Here is a 15281-nt window from a genome sequence, read left to right on the forward strand (position 1 = left end):
AAAACCTTCGCTAAGGTATAAAAGCCAATTTTTGTAAGTTATTATTAAGTTTTGGATAATGAAATACACAGTGTGAGCTAACGGCGTTCTCTTCTCTCCTTCTCGCGCTTCCTACTCCCTCCCCAGTTGACACATTGCAGTCGCGTCTGTTGCATTGCAACCGTAGGTAAGAGCTCTATGCATTGACGTAAGCATTTCACGGTATTTTGTAGCTTTTGGCATCACTGACATGTCACCTACGGCCTAATTTCATCATAAGTAGGAATTTACACTTCAAAATCAAAAACTAAGCATAGGCCAGGTATTGGGGCAACATTGCTAAGCATTTATATGCATTCTGGGTCAAAAATGACTAGGTCAAAAATCCACTGCTATTAATAATTGCGATTTTTGCACTTGACCTAAAGTAGGATTTGAGACCATAAGCATGTGTGCTTAGGTCTTATAATCATGTCCTAGAAGTTTTGTTATGTTTGGATGTCATTTGATACTGTAACGGATGTGATTTATTTGCCGATGAGCGATTGGCTTTTGGTGATTTCAGTCACTTAAGTGTAGCTTGAGTTAGATGCCAGTTGTTTGTTGTTTTCCAAGATATTGACAACCTCTTGTAGCCTCTATGCACTAGTTGAATCAGCTTCATCCCATGGATTGACAATTTAATTGTGGTTCTCGCTACTTCTGCAATAAAACAGGAGTGAGGTTAGACACCTGTCCCACATTTGGCACCGCTGTCGGGGATCGAAGAGACCTAAACTAGGGAAAAACATGAGCGTCTTGTGAAGTTATCCTTTAACTTCCTCTAGGATTTCCTAGAGTAGAAACTTTTTTTTAAAAACGGCATAGCTTAAGATTGTCGTCTTTTGCTGTGCAGAGGTAGCTTGGAAGTAATCGTAGTTGTTGAGTACCTTTAGGATTGTAGAATTAGATTAGGGTTTTGAGAATGATTGATGGATGAGACAAGTCTTAAGATCAATGCTCAAGAAACCATAAAAAACAATAAAATGAGTATTTGTGGACACTTTTCACAACTCCGTTGCAGTAGAATCTAGGAGTAGGGCAAGTAGGATCCGAGGTGGGTTTCAGAACATTGCTCTCTCCAAAAGAATCAATTGTGAGTTGTTATGTGAAGTTGCAAAATTTTAGGTCTATGGTCAGAAATAGGACGAAAAGACTCCCAACCACTCAATCCGACTGGAGAGTATGCTTTAAAAGTTGTATGAACCAGTGGGTAAGCTCAAGGACACATTGAGGTAAAACTTTCAAGAGTTTGCAAACACTCAGATTATTTACTTTTTCTTGATATTTTAGGCTAAATTAAGTTTTGACTTGACTCAGAGGCTTAAAATAGCTCATGAAAAGACTGTCCAGTGAAAAAGTTCAAAAAAGTGTTCATTTTGGGCCTAAAGTAAATAATTGCAATTATTTACTTTCAGCTCAAAATTGACCAAGGTTAATACCATGACTCTATGCATGTGTACAAACAACTTGTAAAGGACCATAGAATTTGGATCACCAAATTGACCAAAACCTGGGTAAAAACAAAATTCTGTATTGATTTTCGAGAACTTGAGTGTAAATTGAAAAATAATTTGTTCAAACTCAATGAAACTTGATTCATAGGCTTATATTGATGTGATAGACAGGTGTACATACTCAGTTGATCAAAAAGATGCAAAAATTTACCATAAGTAAATAATCACGATTATTTACATCTGTTCCATTTTCAACTTTTTTGACCAGGTTAGCATACCAATAGCCTCACCATGTTGTATTAAGCCCACAAACGAAATTTGGTAAGAATTGGATCATTGGATTGGAAATTGTGGCCAAATTTGCAAAGTCAGTCTCCAGATACAAAACTGATGACCATTTGAACAAAAATTGTACAAACTTGATGAAGCTTGGCTAGCAAGATTAAGTTGAGGTGCTTCACAGATTTGTGTCAAGATTGGGACAAAAACTTGCAAAAATATAGTAGGAGTAAATAATCACGATTATTTACATCTGCTACACAAAGATTGATAATCTTGCACATTTGAGTATACCACCAGGTCAAGCACATCAAGTAGACCACACAAACAAATTTTGGTGAAATTTGGATCGCAAAAGTGAGAATTAAGCCAAATTCTTGAAAATTGAATCTGCGAACACAAAACCGTTGCTAAATCTGACCAAATTTTATCCAAACTTAGTAAAACTTGTCCATAGACCTTAACAAGTTGTATACTTGGCAATCAAGCCAAAAAGTGCAAAAATTTGAGAAAAGTAAATAATTGTGAGTATTTACTACTGCTACACAGAGACACCATTTTTTACTTTTGAACTTGTACAGTGTTAGACCAACATAATACAAGGCCACTGGGCAATTTTGGGTTCAATCGGATCCAAATTGGTACATGTTCTCAGGTTGCAGATTAGTCCTTTGATTATTGCAAAAGTGATATCTGAAAGTCTCAACTACTGACTCGCTCAGCTCAATTTGAGGTGATACACATAGACTAGTCACAATAGTTAGCAAGAACTATACAGTCTTTGTGAAAGAATAGCTAATTTGATCAAAATTGATACAGGAATCAGGTTGCAGACAAAGAATCAACAGCTCGACAGAAGTTGCACTCAAATCAAGTGGAAGAATTTGACAACAAGTCAATCCGATGGTAAGTACTCTATCCAGGGCTTCACAAGTCTATATGAACTTTAGATTTGGTCGTATACTAGCTAATCAAGGCATATTTGGAGAGACCGCTGATGGAGCAAAAGATGTCGTGCGCACACTCACCCACCCAGACAACTCAACACAACACAAGGAATTTACTTGAATTCCTCACCTCACTCACTACCACTCAGAATCTCCCTAAAAACTCTACCCACAAGCTCAATTCAAACTCCAAACACCTCGACCTACAAGCCCTTGCCTGCCCCCAGACACTACAAGGTGAGTCGAGGTGATCAACATTGGAAATCACGCTTGATGGTGACCAAAATATACAAGAAAAACCATCAAAAACCCAAAAACTCCAGCCACAAAAGGCCACTCTCAAACAATTGCAAAGCCTTCACCAAACTCCACTCTGTTGGACTCTTTGGAGTAGCGCCAACCCTAATGGCACCGACACAGGGTCAAGTAGTCTTGCAGAAAGCCGCACCTTCTTCCCTCAATTCCTCGCACACACACATCCATGGAAACCTTAGAACTTCCATAGACACTCCCAAGTGCAAAATTGAAGAGAGAAAGCTCTCATTCACTCCTCCACACACTCGAAAACAGGACACGAACGCGACGGGACTGCACTAGACCACCTGTAGGAACCCTGCTTCCTTCCCCACACAGAGAGGTGAAAGTGCCAAAACTTGGCTTCCAAAAATGCTCCTTCAGCCCAAGCACTCACAGCAGCATCACTGATTTGGCACTTTGATGCCTTTTCACACCTTTTTGACCTTTTCTGGCCCAGTTTTGACCAGTTTTGACCCCCGGCGGGCATTTTTCGCAAGAAAAACCCCAAACGGACTCCAAAATTCACCAAATTTTGTACGCTTTATCCTCAATACCCAAAGAACTTTTCCGCATCCCCACATTCTATTTTTTACCACTTCTAGGGCGGTGCACGCATCACCGCAGATCAGGCGCCGCAAATAGACAGTTCCCGCATGTGTCAAAGTTCTCGAGTGGGATGAGAGTACCCACACTTGTCACTTGCATTATTTACATTCTAGAAAGCTCAAACACATTATCTAGAACCAAAATAAGCCACCTAAAACCATATCCAAGGCCCCGATACCCTATACGGGCATGTACATGTGTTCGACTGCTAGCGCGCGAACCTGACTATTCACAATGTGTACACGTTGCATCTTTTTTTGAACTTGAAACCACGTTGCAAAGCTCCCAAATGCATGTATTTACATCCTTTTGTACATATGACCATGCATATATGTGCTACTTTGTACACGTCAAAAGTGGTCTATCATCATTGCCCACCCTCTAGGTAGAGCATTTATGCTCAACCAAGAGACTATTTGCATCTGGAACCACATCCCTTGCAAAATATTTCTTCAGTCTATGACCATTTATTCTATAGCGCAAACATTCACCATACAATTTTTCCAACTCATAGGTGCCATTAGAAAATACATGCTTCACTCTGTATGGACCCAACCATTTGTCCCTCAACTTCTTCTGAAAAGTAAAATCCAAGTGAGAATCATACTTCATCACCAGATCTCCCTCTGTGATCTCTTTCTCTGGAAGCCTCTTATTCATTTTCTCCATCCTTGTCTCTGCTTGCTGAAGATAATAATCACTGGCTTTCTCTCTATTCATTCGTAGCAACTCTAGAGAAAGAATTCTTTCTTGCAACTTGTCATTATGCTTACCTTGCATTTTGCACAACAACTTCAAGGCATCTAACTGCACTTTTATGGGCATAAGAGCTTCTTTTCCATAAACAAGTTCATATGGTGTAACCTGTGTTGACACTCTATACGCAGTTCTATAAGCCCACAAATACTTTTCCAAGTCCAAGTCCCACTCTTTAAGATGCTCTCTAGCATACTTTGATAGCATCTTCACAATTTGACCATTGCAGTTCTCAACCAGCACATTGCATTGTGGGTAGTAAGGAGAGAATGCCTATGCTGAATTTTCAATTTCTCCATGAGAGCAGCAACAAGTTTTCCCCTAAACCCTGGTCCACGATCAGAAATGATAACCATAGCAGCTCCAAACCTGCAACACACTTATTCATATAAAAAAGAGGCCACTCTTCCTGCTGTTACATCTTTTACTACTCTTTCCTCAACCCATTTTGTCAAATAGTCCACAGCCACAAGGATATACCTTTTGCCATTGTTGGTCCTCGGCATTGGACCTACAGCATCTACTCCCCATTTTGCAAATGCATCAAAAGACATTATAGCTTTCTGAGGCTCAGCCGAAAGCTTCCGATTTGCAAACACTTGGCATTCATGGCATGACTTGCACCAAAAATAAGCATATCTCATCATAGAGGGCCAACAGTAACCTGCTCTTAAAACACGAAAGACAACCTGATCCTTGCTTTGATGGCCTGTTTCTTCATGGCAGTGCTCCAAAATCAAGCCTATCTTTTCTTTGTACAACACTTTTCTCAAAATGCTATCCTTGCCATAAAGCATGAGATCCTCACCTACCAATGTGTAGTTTCTTGCTTTTGCAACTATTCTCTGACGCCAAACTTTTGACATGCCCTCTGAACATTGCCCTTTACCAAGAAATACTGTTACATCTTGCAATGATTCCCTTCCTGCATACAAGGCTTCCTTGACTTTTAAAGGAGCTACCAAGGCATCCAACTTGTCCCTAGCCAACTCATCAGCTTCTTTATTCTGCTCACGAGGGACATGCTTAAATTGTATCTTCTCAAACTCATGCAAAATCTTCTTGATGCCATAGAACCACTTCTTCAAATTGTCTTTATTAACATTCCACAAACCAAGCAACTGATTCACGACTAGCAACGCATCCCCTTTTGCAATGACCCTCTTCAATCCAAAATCAACACACTGCTTCAACCCAAGGAAAAGCGTGAGATACTCGGCCTCATTGTTACTTTCAGCTTCATGAAGATCGTAAGCTCTAGAAAAGATTACATTGCCTTTTGGGTTCTTAATGACTACCCCACCACTTGACTTTTGAAGAACTTTCTTGTATGCATCATCAAACATCATTGTATACGCATCTGTAATATTTACTTCCTCTTCATGATCATCCTTGTCAACCCCTGGGTAAGATGGAAGTTCCCCTCCCTTATGTACCACTATGTTTGCCAAGTGAGCTTTAACAAAATGATCCACTTTAAACTCAAATTCATAGTCTTTAAGCTCCAAAGTCCACTTTCAGATGCACTTGCTAGGCTTCAAATGTTGTACTACATCAGGCAAAAGATTCGATGTGGTGAGCACATAGAACTTTTGGGGCAACAAATAGGTTTTGAACCTTTGACAAGCAAGAACCAAGGAAAATACCCAATGTTCCATTTCCGTGTAGGAGAACTCGCTTACATTCTTCATCTTGCTCTCAAAATAAACTGGCTTGAATTTCCTTCCTTGCTTTTGTAAGAGAACCGACCCAAAAGCTATTGACCCCACACTAATAGATACATAGAAAATCGACTGCAAGTCAGGAGGACTCACTGTTGGTAAAGCACACAATACCTCCTTGATGCCATCAAAAGCCTGTTGCATGTGTTCATTCCATTCAAACCCTTGAACTCTTTGACTCAATTTCTGGAGAGGATACACATACTGACATAGCATCCAGAAAAAACGTGACAAGTACCTGAGCTTATGCACAAATGATTCTAAATCCTTTGTGTTGTTGGGCGGATCCATAAGCAATAAAGCCTTAACATTCTCTGGGTCAGCTTCTATTCCATTTTGGGAAACCACATGTCCTAGCAAATGGACTCTCGCATGAGCAAATTTACACTTCTTTGGGTTGAGTTGCCCACCCTCTTGTTGAAGCCTTTCAAAACTCAACCTCAGCTTCTCCAAATGTGTGACCCTGGAGCTATAACACCCAATGTCATCCATGAAAACACGAATGAACTGACCCAAGTAGGGACCAAACACTCTATTCATCCATCCTTGGAAGGTAGCATATGCATTAACCAGCCCAAAAGATTTTCTTTTGTAAGCAAAACAACCCAGGGAGTAATGAAGGTCATCTTCAATCGATCTTCAATCGCTATCAAGATCTGAAAGTAGCCAGAAAACCCATCCATGATTGAGTAACGTTCATGACCGGCAACCTGATTGAGGATTTCATCTAGGAAGGGTAGTGGATAATGATTTCTTTTTGTGGCAGCATTCAAAGGTTTGAAATCAACACATATCCTAAATCTTCCGTTCTTCTTGGGCACAATAACAACTGGAGAGACCCATTCATACTCCTCCACTCGAAAGATGAAATCTGCTTCCAAAAGCTTCGTCACCTCTTCATGAAGTGCCTTCTCATGAATGACCCCCAACCTCCTAAGCTTTTGAACCTTTGGCTTGGCACCTTCTTTTAGATTGATTCTATGCTCGACTCCTTTAGCTCCTTGCAACTCTATATATTCAGTGGTGAATAGCTTTGGAAACTCTGTAAACATGTCTTCATACTCCTTTTTTTCTTTTTCTGTCAAGTCCTCTCCTAGCATGCTCCTTACATTCACTTTGGCAGGCTCTACAATTTCTTTTGGACTATCCTTCTCCTCCTTGACCTTCACATCATGCATTGATGCTTCCTTTTCAACACTTATCCCGAAAATATCAGGACATAATTGCATCAATCCTTCCTCTACACTTTCTTTTGATGTCGTAGACGACGTATCACTATCGTATGACGTAGTTTCTGTCGAATCTGTATCTTGCATCTCCAATAGGGGTTGTGTACGGCTCTCGTGTGTCTTCATGTTGTAGACAATGGTCCTTCCTTTCTCTTTGTCGGGGATGGTGATCAAGCCCGTGCCCCAATCATGCTTAGCACCAAGGGTTGTAAGCCATGGCCTCCCTAAAATGATTGGATAAGCATTCTCACCCGCTTGCATCAGGTAGCAATCAACCAAGCACTCAATCCCCAAGACTTTTATCTTCACATCTTTAGCTATTCCAAGACACCTTGCCTTTTTGTGGTTGGCCATCCTCATACGGATCGAAGCATTCACTGACATCTTAATGCCTGCTTCCTTCATGATAGCCTCAGTCATGACACACACCTGGGCACCACCATCCACATATGCTTGCACTTCCGTCTTCTTTCCCAGCATAGCTTCAACTATTGGCACCATATCCACTGGGTGACCAACCCTCAAAAATGACACCATGCTTTGACGCTTTTCCTTCTTGGAAGGAAGCCGCGTACTTACACACTTGGTCCACTGCCTCCTCAATTTAGCGTTCAAAGCCACCAATTGACCAAAAGATATATTTGCCTTTTGATTTCATATGTCGTCAACACCTTGGCCAAGGAGGTAGTCCTTTGGACCAATTTTCCTTCTTCGTCGCCTCTTGCTACTTTCTGGTTTGTCTTCTACCTTAGCCTTTCCTTTCCTTGCTCTTGTTTCCCTCTCTTCTTCTGTCTCTTTCTCCCTATCATGCCTAGCTCTCTTATTGGCCAAAACATCCACATCTTGATGCTCAAGGGTAATGATGTTGATAGCCCTACATTCTCCATTTCCAGGCAACAGTTGTGGTGGTTGTTGTGGCGGCGATGCTTCTAGTGCCCGCTCTTGATGATTCTCTTCTATTCTTCCTCGACCACGTCCATATAGGGGGGTATATCCCTCCTCTCTCCCTTGGTGGTTCAAGACAATCAAGGGCGTAATGACCCTCTTCATCACAATTGTAGCATCTACCTTGTAGCCTTCGTCCCCTGCCTCTCCCAGCTGGCCGCTCCTCTCTTTGGTTCCTATTCATTATGTTAATTCTTAATTCTTGCAACTAACCAAAAAGATCATGCAAAACCCAGGCCGTAACGAGATCTGGACCTTGAACCACTCGCTCCACTCTATCATCCGTTGTCACAGGGACCATTGGTTGCACCTCAACTGGCTCAGTATGTGTCAGGCCTTTCTCCCACCTTCTCTTGATCTTCTTGCTCTTGGCCTCGGCAATTTCCACAGCTCTTTCAAATGTAGCAAGCCCCTCTTGATCGACCTTCTCCCTTACACTTGGATGGAGACAATCCATAAACTGACGTACTTTAAAGAAATCCCCTGGAGGTACTTGGGATGCCGCCTCTAATTGAACCCAAAGTCCTTTGAAGTGTTGCAAAAACTCTTTAAAGTTAGCATGAACATCTTGCTTCAAACCTCTTAATTTTGTTGTCGCTTCTGTTGCGGTTAGTTTCTTCCCAAACCTGTCAAAAAATTTCCAACTTCACCTGCTCCCATGTTTGCTTTTTGTCTTCCTCTAAACCTTCAAACCACTCCCGAGCTTCTCCTTTGAGTGCCAGAGGAAATACATGAAGCTTTGCTTCGTCATTCACAATGTGCATACCAAGCGTATGCCATTCAAAGTCCGCAATCCAGTCCTTCACATCCTCCTTCCCTGTAAACACTAGCCGACTATACTCCATCCCTTTGAAGTCCCTTCTCCCTTGAGTGAGTACTTTCACAAAATTTGAAGTCTTGCACCTCAACCAAACCACCACTTTTATTCAATGAAGCTCGAAGTTCACAGCAAAACCGCTCCACCTGGGTGCACAACCGGCAAATTTCCGCTCCCCAATGGGATCGCCAAAGGATGATGGAGCAAAAGATGTCGTGCGCACACTCACCCACCCAGACAACTCAACACAACACAAGGAATTTACTTGAATTCCTCACCTCACTCACTACCACTCAGAAGCTCCCTAAAAACTCTACCCACAAGCTCAATTCAAACTCCAAACGCCTCGACCTACAAGCCCTTGCCTGCCCGCAGACACTACAAGGTGAGTCGAGGTGATAAACATTGGAAATCACGCTTGATGGTGACCAAAATATACAAGAAAAACCATCAAAAACCCAAAAAATCCAGCCACAAAAGGCCACTCTCAAACAATTCCAAAGCCTTCACCAAACTCCACTCTGTTGGACTCTTTGGAGTAGCGCCAACCCTAATGGCACCGATACAGGGTCACATAGTTTTGCAAAAATTTGCACCTTCTTCCCTCAATTCCTCGCACACACACATCCATGGAAACCTCAGAACTTCCATATACTCTCCCAAGTGCAAAATTGAAGAGAGAAAGCTCTCATTCACTCCTCCACACACTCGAAAACAGGATGCGAACGCGACGGGACTGCACTAGACCACTTGTAGGAACCCTGCTTCCTTCCCCACACAGAGAGGTGAAAGTGCCAAAACTTGGCTTCCAAAAATTCTCCTTCAGCCCAAGCACTGACGGCAGCGTCCTGATGTGGCACTTTGATGCCTTTTCACACCTTTTTTCACCTTTTTTGGCCCAGTTTTGGTCAGTTTTGATGCCCAGCAGGCATTTTTCGCGGAAAAAATCCCAAACGGACTCCAAAATTCACCAAGTTTTGTATGCTTGATCCTCAATACCCAAAGCACTTTTCCACATTCCCACATTCTATTTTTGACCACTTCTAGGGCGGTGAACGCATCACCGCAAATCAGGCGCCGCAAATAGACAGTTACCGCATGTGTCAAACTTCTCGAGTGGGATGAGAGTACCAACACTTGTCACTTGCATTATTTACATTCTAGAAAGCTCAAAAACATTATCTAGAACCGAAATAAGCCACCTAAAACCATATCCAAGGTCCTGATACCCTATACGGGCATGTACATGTGTTCGACTGCTAGCGCGCGAACCTGACTATTCACAATGTGTACACGTTGCATCTTTTTTTGAACTTGAAACCACGTTTCAAAGCTCCCAAATGCATGTATTTACATCTTTTTGTACATATGACCATGCATATAAGTGCTACTTTGTATACGTCAAAAGCGGTCTATCACCGCTAGTAGAGTATCCACAAAAGAAAGCGTGAATCAAGGCAATCCGTTGCACACTTTTTTGGATTCAACATCTGAAATGTCTTCCTATTTGACTCACTCAAAAATTGAAACGACGGTGCTCTTCAAAGCCGAGCAAGAGAGAGAGAGAGAGAGAGAGAGAGAGAGAGAGAGAGAGAGAGAGAGAGAGAGAGAGAGAGAGAGAGAGAGGGAGAGAGAGCTTGTGCCTTTGCTAAGACGGAAGATAGATAGATTTTATAATCGTCCTTAGAGGTCAAATATAACCTATGGAACCAAAGTTACATGTGATGTAGTATGTGTATGGCTGATGAGTGACTCTCGATGCTCCAAAAATGTGGTGATTAGAGTCGCAATGGAGTGCCCACACTGTGGCTGGGAGAGGAAACTGTGAGAGAATTAAGTTTGGATGTGACCAAAAGCGGAGCACTCTAGTAGTGTGCGGTACTCAGACTCTTGAACTTGCAGTGAGCATAATTTGCAGAGTCAATTTGACTATTCTCCATTGCCCCAATGCCCTGTCTCGCATCAAAGGAAATGGGAGCTAAGCCGAATGGCTACGATAGTGTGTATCACCAACAAGGGGATAGGCTCAAGCATGTAAGTATGAGGACAGTTTCTTCTTTCAGCAAAGAAGATGGTTTTGTAGTTGAGGAAATATGGGTGGTGTAATGTATGAATTGTGACCCACCCGATTTCTCCCAAGCCGTAATACATTGGCATTGTAGAAAAGCTTCATTCACTTGGGAGTCAATTGAAGCATCATGTAGAAAGTGTAATGCATCCCATCTCCCAAACCACTTCTTTATGTCTTGCATCCATCCCGTGCTCAAGATCTTGCTTTTATGCATATTTTGAACTTTTTGGCTTGCTTCCCATGCAATTGTAGGAAGTCGATGTGAGGGATTTTGACGCATCTTTATCATGTACTCCACAACCCTTTCCATGCCCATAACCTCAATTGGAAGAGATCCCAACTCAAGAAGTACGTGCATATATGGTGTTTGTCTCTTAACTTGGAGAAAGTTTGTAAGAAAACACTTTTGAACATTCTCAACCTCTTTCCAAGTAGACTTTGAGATGCTCCTACCCCACACTTCAACTCCATAAAGAAGAACCGGTGTCACCAATGCATCAGAAATATACTTCTTGAGAACACAACACTTGACGTTTCCCGCATTACACATGTTCTCAAATGCATAATATGCTCTCTTTCCCGCTTCCAAACGATGCATCACACATTCATGCCACTTGTGATTAGACGGAACCTCAAGGCCAAGGTACTTAAAGCTTCAACAACTTCAAGTGTCTCATTGTTGTACACAATGCATGGCTTCTCCTTATGGTTGGTTTTTACAAGCATAACCTTTGTTTTGGATTCATTCACAATCAGCCCACTATACAAGAAAAAGTTCTAAAGGACAACCATAAGCTTTTGTGCATCTTCTAAAGTGTGTGCTAGAAGCACTACATCATCCACATTGCAAATAGTGGCCTCTTCAATGCCTTCTTCTTGCATTAAGTCAAGTACCATTTGTTCCAATTGATTGATGCAGAGACCAAAGAGAGTTGGTGACAATGGACATCCTTGTTTAACCCCAATAGTGTTTACAATTTTTTTGAAATTTCTCTTCCCATGCGCAATTGAAAAATCACCTTCTCATAGATTTGAGAAACTGCAAGCATAAACTCACTTGGAACTTAGAGTTCTTCCATCCTTCTCCATAAATTTTTACGTGGAATCATATCAAAGGCTTTCTTAAAGTCCACAAAACAATAATACAATCTCTTGCCTTTCAACCGACTTTCCTCCATGAGAACACGAAGAGTGACTTGATCAATGGTGCTATGGCATCAACAAAAACCTGCTTGTCCTTTTGCACGCTTGTCATTCTCTTCAGTCCAATCACTCAATTTTATCTCCATTATGCACCCAAACAACTTTGCCATAAGAGATCCAATCATTATAGTCCGGTAGGTGATTACATTCTTTGCATCTCCTCCTTTATGCAAAGGCTTAATCCAATTAGTACTCCAATCATAAGGTATACCATGTTGAAGTGCAAGGTTGAACATATCACACATCCACTCATGGGTAAAATCTCCCGTTCGTTTGATCATCTCCGACTTGATACCTTGAAGATCTCCACTTTGCGAGTGGCCAACTTTTCAAGCCCACCGCAAACATCCTCAATAGTAAAAAAAAGAGGACATACATGGAAGTGAACCATAAAATGATATTTTTTCATGAGCAGTTGCTTGCTCATATAATTGCCTACAATGTGTGTACATATCCACAAGACTCAAGTTACCAAAATTCTCAACCCGCTTGCCCCTCAAGTTTCTCCAAAATCTTCCACATGCATGTGCCTTTTCTTGGACTTGAAAAAGTTATTGGGTTACTTCCCATCTTCTTCTCTTCTTTTGAATCAATGCCTTGTATGTATGCAAATGACTTTGATAGTTGTCTTTGTGCATAGTTGCATCAAGCATCTTGACATTCTTTATCAAACCACATTTTGCATGATCTATCTTTGTTGATACCATGGAGATGCTTTATGGCAAATCATTCTTCGGCATAAGAACAAATAACTTTCTTGAAATCTTCCCATTTAATTTTCAATGGTGAGTCATATTGAAGCTTTGTCATCCATAACTTTTTCTCAACCATTTCAATGTACCTTGGTGCCCACGGAAATCCATACATAGTGATAATTTCTCTTTCCTTTGGTTGAGATTATCATGCTTAGTTGCTTCTCCACATGCAACGTCAATACATAAGGTCCGAAGGTCAGATTCCGGGGTCCATTGATCAAACATAAAACTCTTTATGCAATACATGATGGCTTTGGAGAGTAGCATATAGCAACCACACTATCCCCATTATGTTTCCTACATGTAGATCCATTGGTTCAACTCCACAAAAATATACCATTAACAATGAGCAACTCCACAAAGGAGTCAAGAACTTGCTTGATGATATCTGAATCAAAAGCAATCCTTGTAGCTTGCAACACAACTCGCAAATCCAAGAGTTGTAGCAGAGTCATGTGTGATCAGTAAATACATATCGTTGTATCTTACTGTAGGGAAGAATGGGAAGACTTGCCTTTGCCTCAGCAACTATAGCCTGGGTTTCTTCAAGAGTTTCCTGCATCTTTTCTGAGCGTTTCCTTCTACCCATACATTGTGAGGTCGATGACGATGAAACAGGCAAAGGAGAAGATGACTTACTTGTGTCGAAGCCATTCCCTGGTGTCGCTGGTAAGACATTCTGACAGTCAGCTGTCTCGTCAAAGGTCGAAGTTTGCGGCTGTAGTGAAGAAACCTCGGAGCTCGGCGATGGTGAATGCTTGACAGGAGGAAAGCGTCGCGCATGAGATTTATGAGGAAAAATGCTAACTCTCCTGACTGTTATATGTGTTCGCGCCATAAAAGCTCCACCACTCGCCACTCCTAGACTTATGTGCGCCGTTGCTGTCGTGGCAAACATGCATTGGACAAGACTGCGACCCATCCTTGTAATAATTACCACTGGCATACCACTTGACCGTTGGCCACTTAAAAATTGGAAAGTGTGTCCATACTGGTTCTGAACTGATTCCCACTCTGGCTGGACCATACTCATACTGGTTCTTAGGTTAGCCTGATCTGGTTCTTCTGGTACTGGTTCTAAAGCTGGAACTGGTTGCACATGGAAAAGACCAAAAATGTCTGATTCCAGTATCTCTTGATCAACAACCTCTAGTTCCTTAGTACCTTGTTCCATCCCAGTTTCTCTGGTCTCTGAATAATAAAGTTTGATCTTTGCTCCATTATATACTCCCGGCAACATCAATCCAGATAAATCTTTCAATCTGACTGTGCCATTGGAGAAGACCCAATCGACCTCAAAAGGTCCTGCCCAGGCAATCTTCAAATTCGGCTTCTTTGGACCCAATCTAGACTGATAGAGAAGAACTAAGTCTCCTTTCTGGAATTCTTGAACTTTAATTCAGCGATCATGCCAGTGCTTCCTTCTTTGTTAAACAATCTCCTGTTCCACTATAGCTCTTTGCCTGAGTTCATCTAACTGCATCATCAGTTCATCCAACCTTTTCTTAAGATTATGGTTGAAGTCTAATCCATACTTCACATCAATTCTCAGACTGGGGATGACAAACTCCATAGGAACCACAGATTCAGTACCATACACCATTCTGAATGGTGTCATTCCAGTAGTGACCTTATAAGTTGTCCTATAAGCCCATAGAGCAGTCTGAAGCTTCAAAGCCCACTGGTCTGGTTTCTTTTGCACCACGTTAGTGAGAATAGTCTTTATTGTCTTGTTGCTACTTTCAGCCTGTCCATTGCATCGAGGATAGTAAGGAGTAGATTTCCGATGCTTGACTGAAAGCATATACAATAGGATTTCCATAGTATCATTGATAAAATGTGTGCCTTGATCAGTCACAATCTCTACTGGACATCCATATCGGCAGACAATATTCTCAAATAGAAACCTTGCAGTTGACTTGGCTGTGTTGTCAGGAAGAGCCTTAGCTTCAACCCACTTGGTAACATAACAAGTAGCCATCACAATGTACTTGTTCTTCCTGGGAGTCACTTTCTTAAAAGGTCCCATAAAATCCAATCCCCATTTCATGAATACTCCTAATGGTTGTATTGGCATTAATGGAGTCATATCTGCAGCTGTTGGTCGGCCCATTCTTTGGCATATGTCACAAGTCTTACAAAAACTTCTGACATCAGCAATCAGTGTTTGCCACCACAGA

At 41.6% G+C, this 15281-nt stretch overlaps 1 long non-coding RNA gene across 1 annotated transcript in view; it reads left to right on the forward strand.

Annotated features, from left to right (window-relative positions):
- The first annotated feature begins 2202 nt into the window (after window positions 1-2202).
- The window catches only part of LOC147435601 (uncharacterized), a 69704-nt gene continuing 56625 nt past the window's right edge, over window positions 2203-15281 (forward strand). The window contains exons 1-2 of the long non-coding RNA XR_015185043.1: window positions 2203-2487; window positions 2574-2660. This is a non-coding gene — a long non-coding RNA (uncharacterized LOC147435601). The remainder of the gene's footprint in view (window positions 2488-2573; window positions 2661-15281) is intronic.

This window comes from Adiantum capillus-veneris, chromosome 18, assembly GCF_014529385.1.
Source record: "Adiantum capillus-veneris isolate H3 chromosome 18, ASM1452938v2, whole genome shotgun sequence".
In the NCBI taxonomy this organism is placed as follows: domain Eukaryota; kingdom Viridiplantae; phylum Streptophyta; class Polypodiopsida; order Polypodiales; family Pteridaceae; genus Adiantum; species Adiantum capillus-veneris.